This window comes from Pinus tabuliformis, chromosome 7 (assembly GCF_031772625.1).
Source record: "Pinus tabuliformis cultivar Carrire ecotype Pingquan chromosome 7, CPIR1, whole genome shotgun sequence".
NCBI lineage: Eukaryota > Viridiplantae > Streptophyta > Pinopsida > Pinales > Pinaceae > Pinus > Pinus tabuliformis.
The window spans coordinates 1,865,257,928-1,865,270,616 of NC_142293.1; positions in this window are offsets into that span (position 1 = coordinate 1,865,257,928).

Consider the following 12,689-nt stretch of genomic DNA (forward strand, 5'->3'; position numbering starts at 1 on the left):
TTATTGGACGAGGAGGATGCACTTGATCCATCATGCCTAGCTAACCCCAGATCTACACCATATATTTGGCAGATGATCCAGGACTTGCACGATGAGTGACATCACCTACACCATCATCCTAGCCCTTGTAGGCGATCTACAGGCATCTTTGATTTGTTTGGAGACCCATGAGGACACTTGTGTGCCCCCAAATGTCATTTGGAGCACCACAGGTTATTACAAGGGGCCAACCACTTGTCCACTACTTTTGAGGGTCCTATTCTTCATTGTGGCACCCATCAACATTAGGCCTCTTAGAGGGCCCTACGACATGCATAGATTATTATTTGACCTCTTAAGAGGCTTATTTTTTCATTTATGAGCTAGTTTGGTGGGCTTGTCACCAAAAGTTGAGTTATTAGAACATTATTTTATTTTTTGGGGCTTATGTAGGCCAAGGAGGCTAATTCGAACTCCTAAGTTGTGTATAAATACAAGTGAGATGAGCTCATTTGCTCATTATCACTTTGGTTTGGATCACTTCTTTCTCGAGTTTTTCACACTTTTTTTAGAGGATGAATTGGAGCTTTATGGATGAATTTTGACGTGTGGATATTGGTCTATCTTTTCTTGGAGCTTCTCTATTGCCAATTGTGAATGGTTGGATATACTTTGTTACATGTAAGTACATGCTTTTCAATTGTTATTCTTGTTTACTTTTGTCATATACGTTGGACTGAGATTTTCGCTATTTTAGGGCTAATTGCTGCATGCATTTACTGCTTAAAATTGTGGAATTTGTCTCTATTATAGCATCTCTCAATGTATGGGCCATGTAATATGAGTGAAATCTCCTAGGGGTAATTCTATCAAATAATTTGACCTTGATAAGCCATTCCTCTTGCACATCAAAGTATAAAAGCTGCAAGGTTGCTTCTTCTTGACCTAGAAGGCTAGCGAAGTGATCTCGAGGCCTCCTTGACTGGGAACCAAGAAATCTTACTCATACTCATCATAGACTCCATTCTCCCAAATATTGAGGCACTGATCTACCAAAGGTGGTCACTAAAACTCATATTCTTTCACCTCCTTTAAAGTCTAGCCTCTTTAGGGATTGGGGAACTCTTTCACAAGTTTTATCCCATAAACCGAACCCTCTAATCCTCCCTTCCTTTCCCAAGAATACATAATACCTTGCTTAGAAAGCAAGCAAGCTCTATCCTTCAGAATCTTCTGGGAAAGGGTTTAGTTGGGTCACTCATATCCATTGATTTATCCTTCATTGGTGACTCCATACATACCGGGTCTCCTCCCATCGGTGAAAGTCCGTAAATAGAAGGGAGCCTTACCTGAGGTGACAATGGGCTAAGTCTCTATTTGTTGTCCTTGGCCTAACATTTGGCCTTTAGGGATCCCCCTTAGGTTCCCTGCTAGTTTGAGCGTTAACTGGTCCAATTGGCACATCATCAATATCTCCACACCTAAAACACTTTACTTTAGATAGATCCTTATTTTTCTTCTTCTCCCCCTGTCCTTGACTAGGTCTCTTTGATGCAACGACCACATTTTGCTCCTCCTTCTAACCTTTCGAACCCTTATTCTTGCTTTTACTGATGGAGGTATTCACAAGTGCTCGCCTCATCTCCTCTTGCTATAGGTTTGACCACATCTTGTCCAACACTGGTAATGTATCTTGTCCCAAAATGCCTTGCTCTTTTGTTTGAGGCACCTCCCCAACTACTGCAAGCTAATCCTGGATTTCCTGAATTCTGGTGAGGAAGGGATCAATATCTTCACCCCTAAGCATCCTCAGGTTTCTCAGCTTCTCCTTCAGGAACATCTTCCATTGCTCAGAAGGATTCTGATATAGTTGAGTGAGAGTATCCCACATCTCCTTGGCAATATTCTTGCTGGATATATGTGAAACTAGATGGTCCAGGACTCCATCCAAGATCACTCGCTTCGCTTTAGCCATCTCTTTCCTGTACTCTCAGAGCTAATCTGCATTGGTCAGTACCGCCACAACATTCTTTACATAGGGCTTCACGACGAATTATCTAGCAGGAGGGACATCCTCTTTGCCATACCCTGATGGGAACCTCACCGGAGAGACAGCGCACCGCCCCTCCTCACCTCCCATCACCCCTCGCACAACATGCAACGTAGACTCTTTGCTACACATGAGACAAGGGACCGGCTTGTGGAAATTTCCAGGATGATGATTACTGATATATCGGGATTCATATCAACTTGTTGACACTCCTAGCTTCATAACCCTAAAGTCTGCTAAAGATGTAGTATGACTTTTTTTTCCAGATGACATAGTTGGAGGCTTCCTCCAACCTATCTTGATCTCTAAGCCCAACTGTGGCCATCTTTGAATCTAGAATAAAAATCTCCCTCTTTCACCTACTCGACTACTAAATCTGCTATTCGCACTCTCTTCTGGAGTGAAAAAATCTGCTTGCAACTGAAGTGGAAAAAGTCGACCTCGAGAATAAATTGGCAAGAGTCCAAAAATTGAAAAAGTTGTTAAAGTTGGGAGGTTTTTGAAAAAATCGGCAAAAACTCGACAAACTTTAAAAGGTACAAAAATATTCATTTTTTTTTAGCATCTAAATTATCCACAACATGAGATAAATGCATTGCCTCATAAATATGAAAAGAAAGCTAATATATAAGATGTATAAGAAATCTAGTGCTACATCACATATCAATAGTGAATCAAGTCTTGAATCCCGAGTCCTGACTCAGTCTCAAGAGTCAAAATATCAACAAAAAATATAATAAATGTATATCATGATTCATCATCATGAGTCATCTACATGTCATAAACTAATCAGTCACTGAGTTCCTCTACCCCTTTTACGGGAATAGGGAATGGCTTTGCCTTTTCCTCTAGAGGAAGAAGGTCCTGCCCCTGGGGCTACAAATGGACTCGGTCATCCTCTAGAAGCAAAAATAGGCCGCCTTTGTCCTCTACTGCTGCCCATCCTAGATGGTGTCACCTCCGCCTTCTCTTCCTACTCTACCTCTTGTTCCTGCTCCTCCTCCTCTTCTACATCTCCCTCCTTTGTAACTGCTACATCCTCTGGCTCCAGTGCCTCCAGATCCACCTCTAACCAATCAGGGACCGAGTCCATGATAGGCCTCTCAATCTCAACCTGCCATGCAACAATGGTGTCAATACGGTCCAATGAGATGGCTTCCACGTCATGGGTTTTATGAAGTTGTCTCACACATAATCGGGTAAATCTCCTCTTGAGTAGTGATAAACACCTCTCTCCACAAGCACGAATCGCAAAGGTTAGAGTGCAAAATGAGTGGAAAGTTTGGCCTTTTCCTAACTTATACGTGGCTCGACACCTCACTCGCGAGTTTTTGGATAAAGTCCCGATTTTATCCCTAGTTTTTCATTTTTGAAAAGATCATGAAAAACTCGGCCAATAAAATCGACAAGTTGGAAAAATCGCGAGTTCCCAATGTTTTCGCTTTCCATAGAGGTTGTAGCTATTGCTGTTTGCCACTGGATATTTGTATTTTTGATCTAGAAACCCTCAGAGAAAAATTCTCTCAGCGTGTGTTCTCTCTTCCACACGATGTTGATTATGCTCTAGCAACTACTGCAAAACCCTTCTGCGCCCAAATAAGGAATCTGCTTAGTGAAAATCTGAGCTACTACTGCTTTCTCTGCTTGTCGGAATCACTCAATCTGGCAAGTCGAATTTTTCTGCAACCCTGCACTAAAAAATTGAACTGCCCAACAATTCACACTACCTGGCTAGGCACTGTGCAACTCTCAGAAAATTTGTCTTGCTTTTCCCTCTGAACTGTGAATTTTCTTCTTTCGCCTCTGAGCTTCCTCGTTTGATCAAAATCGCTTCGATACCATGTGAAAATTTCATCTCTAAAATTCTATTGCAGCAATTGGAATTAATTCTTCTAACTGTTAATTAATTTAGCAGTTTATTGCTACGACAACAACGAATTAATCACTGCAATCTTCACAAATAAAAACACTGTGAAAGATAAACTGAAAACCGAGGAATGTTAGCACACACATAAAAATTGACACAGTGATTTTTGGACAAAAGTCCCTAGAAAAATCCAATGTGGGAAAACCAGTGCAACCATTGAGGGTTTTATTAACACGCATAAAAATTGACACAGTTATTTTTGGAAAAAGGTCCCTAGTAAAACCCTATGTGGGAAAACCGATGCAACAATTGAGGGTTTTATTAATAAGCAGTAGTGAGAAAATTCTTAGTACAACTGGATGCCCAAAAAGGCAATCCTCTATAGGAAAACTGACCACAAAAATTAGTGAGACAAATTTTGTCTCACCTGACACTGATCTAGCTCCGAAATTCGCTCCAAATGGGCTCCACGAAACCCTTGCGATAGCCTCTGTGTCAAATATGTGCAAGCACTTGTACGCTCTGCCTAGAACTGCAACTGATCAAGCCGTCTGCCCTATCCATCCTCTGAGAATGACTCGCTAGTTCCTACTGGAAATTCTCCCTGCCTCCACCAATTGAAGTGACCCTCTGTCTGGCAGCATTGCTCAACCTCACTGAGGAAACTTGGCCCTCCTGTAGCTGACTCTCCGGAACTGGAAGACTTCCTTCAGACTCACTGTCTCTGCCCCTCTCTGCCTCTGCAAAATCGAATTGCCCAAGGAAATCAATCTCAAGTGTGTTCCTCCATCTACCCAACGACGACTTCTTATAATCTCAATGTGGGATTCCAACAACCAAGATTAAATCTTAATCAATAGCTAAGATTATTTCCTAGTCGATTTGTGTGAGTTTCTAGGGAAATCACACCTTCCTCAATTAATTATTGTTAATTAATCATTTTTCCCAAGTTAGACTTAGGAAAAATTTAATCACTGATTAATTACCTTAATTAAGGCATCTCTAGGTGGATTTTCCTAAAACTTTTCTGGGTTATGGAGTCCTAGTGTTTCTTAGCCTCTCTGACAACTGTCGAGACTAGAACACCATCCGATGCTACAAAAACTAACAACTTCAGAGCTAGATGCCATAGTCAAGTGACCAACTATAGTGGTCCAACATCTATATAAATGTAAGGAGGGAGCAATAGTGGAGGCATGAGTTACCCCTTTCCTCAGCTTGCTTTTTCCATCCATATGGTGTACTTTTTACTTTTTTTTATGATAATGCTTTGATTTGGGTGCATAGCTCAAGAGTCCAAGCTTGCATTTGAGAGATTTAGCATTTATTCCCCCTCTATGTTGAGGCAGTTTATCGCTCACTGGGGTTGGAACTTCAGACAATACAAGGGTTCCTTTTTATGGATGGAGCATCATGTGCTCTAGGAATTGATTGATGGTTGGTGATGGGGGTGGAGCTCATGCTAGTCTTTTGCCGACACACTAATTTTTGTCCCAACCATCTTTTGCATTTTATATTTTTCTTTCATTGTGGCTTTCTTTTGCTTTTATCTTTCTATTAGCTTCATCAACCTCCAGGGAAAAAGTTTTATGGCCTAGACTCGAGGATGAGGATGTGAAGGTGTCAATCCCCATGACCAATGACCACAGACCCAAATAATGGATATGGAATAGAGGGAAAGATGGAAAGTGGTAAGTATGGAATATCATAGACATGTTACTTCAATTAGAGCCTCCCCAATAGTATCCTGTTTATAACCCTAAGGCCTCAAAGGAGGGTTCTAGTGGACTAAAGTCAAAGACCAACTTTCCAAGTGAAGTGAGGGAACATGAATACAATCAAGATTGGTTAGTGATGTGGATCACCCCTTGATTCATATTAGCATGCCCCAAAACATTAAGTAAAAACACATGATTACAAAATGGTTAAAGTGCCCGTCGATGGATGATCCACCTTCCTTTAAGAAAGAATGCCGAATGGTAGAAAGGAATTTGACTAGAGCAATACGTAGAGGATCTATGGCATCATGTCATGGGTTGATCAATAGGGTTGCTAGCTGGTTGGTTGTCCAAGGAAGAGAAAAAATTCTCTTGTGGGTTACCCACTTTTTGGTGGGCAATAGGCCCACTCCTCTTCAATTTGTTGGCTTTCGGCCATTTGTATTACCACCCAAGCTAGCACTAAATTGGCATTATTGATTTCAATCTCTGCCACTTTATCCTCAAGGTTCTCATAGCCTTGAGCACTCTGTGTGCTAATTCTTCTCTTTCTTTTTTGGGGTGCAACAATATGTGTCTTCTCTGGTTGACAATGAGGGGGATCACTATTGTTACCACCTCTTGCACATCCTTCATTACTCTATTTTTTCTGCAATGGGTTCATGGCTTCTGTGGGTATAAGAGGAACTCTCATAGGGGAGATGGCAAAACCAACATCAATGACATTTGCAGATTTCCCCCTTTTTCTGTGTTTAGATTGATCATCATCTTTTAGTAGATAGTCTTTCTTGTACGTGTTCGAGTTGACTCGTGTATTTGTATCATCATTGTAAATTTGTTTCTTTTTCTTAGAAGTAGTTGTGCTCGTGGTGGGATCTTTATGGTTAGCTCCTTTTTTAATTTCTTGTGCCTTTATGAAAGAAGTACTATAGCCAATTGAAGCTAGGTGAGCTATGAAAGTTCCTTTTGGATCAAAACCCTTGTATGCTTTAGTCTCTTTCAAATGAAAAGGATTCAAAAACTTGACCATTTCAGACAAATGAGACAATATTTTAATTGAAATTTTGACAACTTTAAAAGGTAAGGAAATGAAGTGGCACTTTCTTTTCTTGTCGAAGAAAGTAGACCAAACTTTATATTGTTTATAGACTTCAACAATAAAATATCTATCATAGACAAAATGGGGAAGGAGAAAAGGTTTCCCTTCAAAATTGAAAAGTGTGATGAGAGTGAATTCTTCATCATATACAGGAATTCCCTTTCCAGCTAGAAAATCTAATGCTATCTCTAAGTCTTTTGGGTTCTACTCCATTGAGCACTTGGTTCAAATAAATCTTGAACTTGGTTAAAATGGAATGGTGCCTTGTGTCTCCACAATACGGGGTAATAGAACTGAACTATGACATCGTCAACATTAACATTGACCCTTGAGGGAAGACCTTCAAATGTGTTGCAATATACTATGCCAAAGACCAGATATGAGGTCATGAAGAAAAAAAGAAAGTTGGTAAGAAATCTTGTTCGAGATAATTTGCGCCTAGTCGAATACCACTTTCATTCGAATGGAGAAGTGCAGGACATATAGAACATACTTGGGAATATAAGTGGTCGTGTATTGACTGACAAGTTGTGAGAAGACCTAGGTGAAGTCTTGATAAGGTTCAACTAACATGCATATATCAATTTGAGAGAGATTAATCAACATTCCAAATGGTTGAGCTAGAACTTTTTAAAACAAATTCCTTCCACCAGCCTATGAATCAAGGAAAAGATTTTGCTTAAAGAGTCTGAGGACTCTATTTGTAGTTTGTAGTTGTAACATTCTTCTGAATATGCTTGTTGTTAAAAGAACATGAGTTCTTCTACTTGTCTTGACTTGAATCATCCTTTGTTTAGAATCAAATATGCTCACACCCCAGGAAACAAGTTCTCTAAAGTCGAATACTTTAGGCATGCAACTAGCTTTGGCTATGTTGGATGTCCAATCTTTGTTAACGAGCTTCTCCTTTAGAGAGCGACTGGAGTACCCCTTATAAGCAACAATTGGAAATCCTTGTTTCCCAAAAAAAAGGAATTAGTGGTATCTTTGCAGAATAGCTCTTTCTTCTTTTTGTTTGCCATCTTCATGTTTGATAGGCTTTGGTATATGTGTGTGGGGATTATCGATATAAATCATGCCTTTTGTTTGATAGGCGGGTGAGAGATCAATACTAATCCTTAAACTATCTTTTTGATGTGTACACTTGTTGCATAATGCACGCAAACCATCAATAGTAATTGTCATCTGTGTGAGAAGGATTTATGGAAAAGTGCAACTGTTAAGTCTTATTTACTTCAAACAACTGTCCTTATCTTGTGCAATGTGAACTATAAATACATAATAAATGACCTCGAGAATAGAAACTTTAATTGTTAAAAGGTTGCACAGTGGGAAAGTGATATGTTTAAGTGTGAGTTATCTAATGTATGAAGGATGGGGAATGTAGGATGCAGAACACAAAGACTATGTCGGATGCGGAATCTGGAGACTATGTTGGATGCAGAATGCAGAATGAGTCAAAACAACACTTCTCTAAAATGAGACTCAAGAAATCAACTAAGTGTATAATTGTTGAACATATGATGTGAAAGAGGGGTGTGATATTTACACGGAATGCGAACGATAGTAAGGTGGGGAGAAAAGAAGATTTCCTTTTACATCCATGTGAAATGTTATTATTATATTCAAGAACAGATAAAGTAAAAGGTTCAAATATAAAAGGTATCAACAACCTCTAGGCAAAAGCTATTTGAAGTTTTTTGAACTCTCTAAGTTTGTGCACTTCTAGGTTGCCAAAGTCACTAACTCAAAAAGAGGAAGGGCACCCATTGAAGCCATAGATTAGATTTGAAGTACTGCCACAAGAAGTAACCTCATAAATGTTGGTAATCCCCCTGTTGGCTTCAGGGATAACGACTACAATTTTTAGAGATTACTAAGTTTTCCCCTCTAGAAGATGAGGATAAGATTTCAGACATGTTAGATGAAGTCAATAATACCTTGAATTTGCAACATTCTCTAGAAGGCATAAGCACAACAAAGAATTATTAATTGGAGAAGAGATTCCATAAGAAAAGTCCTTAAAGATGTATGGTAGGAAAACGGCCAAGGAAAAAAAGGAAGAAGCATCCAATAGGGACAAGATGATGGGGACACAAACCACAATTGAAAAGTCTCTAGCTCCTAGAACAAAGTCAACAAAGATTCCAGGTGGTAGTGGGTCACCAAAAGGTGGCAATAAAAAATCTAAATAATGATGATCATCTCTTAGAATTGTAGAGGTTTGGTCAATAAAATCAAAGTAACCGTAAATGATCTAGTAAGTTCAAAACAACCCTTCATCCTGTTGAAAAGTATAACTAGGTTCAGTCTTCATAATGACGTGTAATCATGATTTTATGTAATTGATTTAAGGGAGAAAATAAAATTATTTTTGTAATGCTTGAGTCATGGGTTTCATGCTCAAGGAATTTTATTTTTGGTAGAAGCTCCCATTGAGAGCTATAAGGTTTGGTCATCATGTCATAAAGTCTATAGAGACAATGCCAAAGTTTGAAGACCCTTTTGGGCATATTACACATTGTAAAAAGCAAATTTAATTATGTCATAAACCCTCCAAGACCTTGTCACAAGCTCCTCCTCATGTCGGCCTTCAAAAGAAGAAAATGATGCTCCTTGGATGACAAGTCGACTTACCAATGGCACAAGTCGGCTTATTTGATGGACAAAACACTATAAATAGGCAACTCAACTTTCATTTGGAGTACACAATTTCGGTCAAGGCAATATGAATGAGAAAAGGTGCGAAGATCACAAAAAGAGAAGTCTTTATCAGATCACCAAGCAAAGGAGGAGGAAGACAACTAAGTTTATTTGGATCTTTGAATTCAAGCTTCTGTGATCCATATCATAATGTATAGAGAATTTTTCGGAGAAATCACATTGAAGATTTTGGTCGATGCATTTCGAACCAACGAGTGTGGTTCATCTTTAGGACACGATGAAGAAACATATCTAGGAAGAAGGTTAAATAGGGAGACATGTCAACATAACAACTATATTTGATCGGGGGAGGTAAAGGGGTAACGTTTAATAATATTTAGATAAGTGTTATTAATTTATTGATTGTTTATTTTATCAAGGTTCATGGGGCTTCCTCCTAATGATGAAATCGGCTTCGTGGCAGCCATTATTAAAAATATATATATTTATATTTTATAAAATAAACAATCAATAAATTAATAAAATTTATCTAAATATTATTAAACATTACCCTTTTACCTCCCCGGTCAAATATAGCTGTTATCTTCTAGTTGTTAGGTTGACCTGTCTCCCTATTTAACCTTCTTCCTAGATCTATTTCTTCATCGTGTCTTGAAGATGAACCAAAATCTTCAATGTGATTTCTCCGAAAAATTCTCTATACTTTATTTGGATCTTCTTCTGGGCTAATACCTCGACACGTGTGAGGATATAGGATTGTCATCTGTAGTAAGGGCCGAGATATTTTAGTCGTCTTGAGAAGACGAGTTTAGAATGAAATCATGTGGATCCTCTAACCGAGTGAAGGAAGGAATAGTCTACATCTCAAGCGAAGGAAGTTAAGAGATAATATTTATCTCACACTGAAACTAGGGTTTTTGAAGTAGGGTCGAAAAGTTGCAGGTCTGATCTAAGAAGCCGATGTTGATTTCTGTAGCATTAGATGTGCTCTAGCCTCGAGATTTTGTAGAGAGGCTAAGACACATGCATTCTCCAATACCCAGAAATCGTTTGGGGAAATTCCACCTAGAGACTATTTAATTAAAATAATTAACTTTTTAAAATGGTTCCCTAATTCTAAACTTAGGAAATCTTGTTAATTAAAGGGCATTATTTAAATATGGTGTGAATCTTCTAGAAGAAGACGAGGATCAACTCCTAGTTAATCTTAGCCTTTGATTATGTTTTAATCTTGGCCGTTGGTGCTCCAATAAGAGATTATAAGGAGGAGCTTGATGGGCACTTGGAGAACACATCGAGTGAGAGAGATCAAGAGATCGAATTTCTCAAGAGTAACAACGTTGAGTTAATGGAGAGAGATCAAGTGATCTTCTTCTAGTGAGGGGCAGGGATAGTAGTTCAGAGGAGAGTTTTCCAGATCCAGAGAGCACAAGGCAGAGAAGGCATAAAGAGGTTAAGAGAGGTAGCGCAGAGCTTCAGAGGGAGTTCGAAATTTAGCTGGGAGATTCGAGATCTAGTGCCAAAAGCCAGGGTGTGAGATCGGAGGGCCAGAGGGACAAATTTCCAGACAACAGGAGATTAGAGGAGGAGGTGACGCAGAGCCCAGAGATTGTGATGCAGATCTGCGTAGGTTGACGCAGACGCTGTGTGGGGCTAGCCTTCTGGAGCCTGATTAGTGTCAAATCTCTAGAAACAATGTGAGATTTTTCTCACTAACTCTTTTGCCAGTTTATTCTCTGTATCAGATTGCCATTTTGGGCATCTAATGATTTGTACTCAAAAACCACTGCATAATAATAAAACCCTCAGCTGCTGTACCGTTTTTCCCAAGTTGGGTTTTTTCGGGAACATTGTCCAAAAACCACTGTGTAAATGTGTATGTGTTTATTTCTCTCCAGTGCAGTACTTAGTTTCCACAATATTTATTTTGTGCAGGTTGCAGTGTATGTATTTTGATATTTGTTGTGAAAATTGCAAGTAATTTGTTTAAAGGAATTTAATAAATAGGAGAAATATCATTAGTTTGTTGCAGTAGGAATCGGGTCATTGATTTTTCACATGGTATTAGAGTGTAGATCGTAAGCTGGAGAGCTCATAGCAGAAAGTAAGAAGGGGGTTCAAATTTCTTCCTTGGCAGCCGTACGAAACCCCAAAGGCAACGTAGTCCTTGGGCCAATGAGGTTGCGTTTTGAGGAAAAGATCAATTTTTCTGAGTGAGTTGACAGAGAAATTCGATTTTTCAGATCAGAGCTTTCTAGAGGCAGAAAGGAGTAGCGTATTTTTCCTTGCAGAGAAGATCTTCAGTTGGGACGTAGTTATTTTGTAGAAATTGTTGGCAGAATAGCGTCAGAAGGAGAGGAGAGCACATACTGAGGGAATTCCTTCCTCAGAGGACTTCTAGCCAAGAAGTTCGAATTTTCCTAGTAGAGCAGCAGTAGTTGTGTGCGAGATTTCTCACTCCAGAAGGGAGTGTGAATAGCTGGGTAGCAACTGCGTAGAGGAGAAGAGGAAGCAATTCGACTTTTTCAGGAGAGATGGCATCAACTAGGTTGAGAGATCAAGATCGGTTGGACGGAGCCTCCAACTATGTGATTTGGAAGGCTAGGATTTCCTGCCTTCTAGATGAGCATGATCTCAAAACTTATGTCGATAGTGTGGTAGCTGTACCCACCGATGCAGATCCGCTCAAGAAGTACAAGAAGGAGATGGCGAGAGCTAAGAGATTCATTCTTGATGGAGTTCGAGATCATGTGGTATCTCACATAGCTGGCAAGGATATTTCCCGACAGATGTGGGAGGCATTAGCTGTGCTATACCAAGGATCTTCCGAGCAGCGGAAGATGTACTTGGAGGAGGTGCTGAGATGCACGAGGATGCAAAAAGGGGAGTGTGTAGACCCCTTCCTTATTAAGTTTCAGGATGTCTGGGCTTCAGTAGGATCAATGCCTCAACCTACAAATTTTGATCGATTAGTGTTGAGCAACGTTTTCGAAGATTGACAAGTTTTCTTCGAGAGTATCTTGGACAGAGAAAAACTGTAGGATTGGGAACGTGTTTGGGCTGATCTGCAGTAGGAGGAGATAAGGCGTGATTTGGTGGAGGCCACCGTTAGTGGCAGCAGCAATAGTGGGATGAAGAAAGTGAAGGAAGAGGAGGATGTGGCCCTTGTGTCAAAGGGGTAGTAGGAGCAACGCAAAAGAAAGAAGGACATTTCGAAGATCAAGTGCTTCAGGTGTGGTGAGCTGGGCCACTACAACACTCATTGTCCTCTCAGAAAGAAGGACAAAGAAGAGAAGCAGGATCAACAGGCTG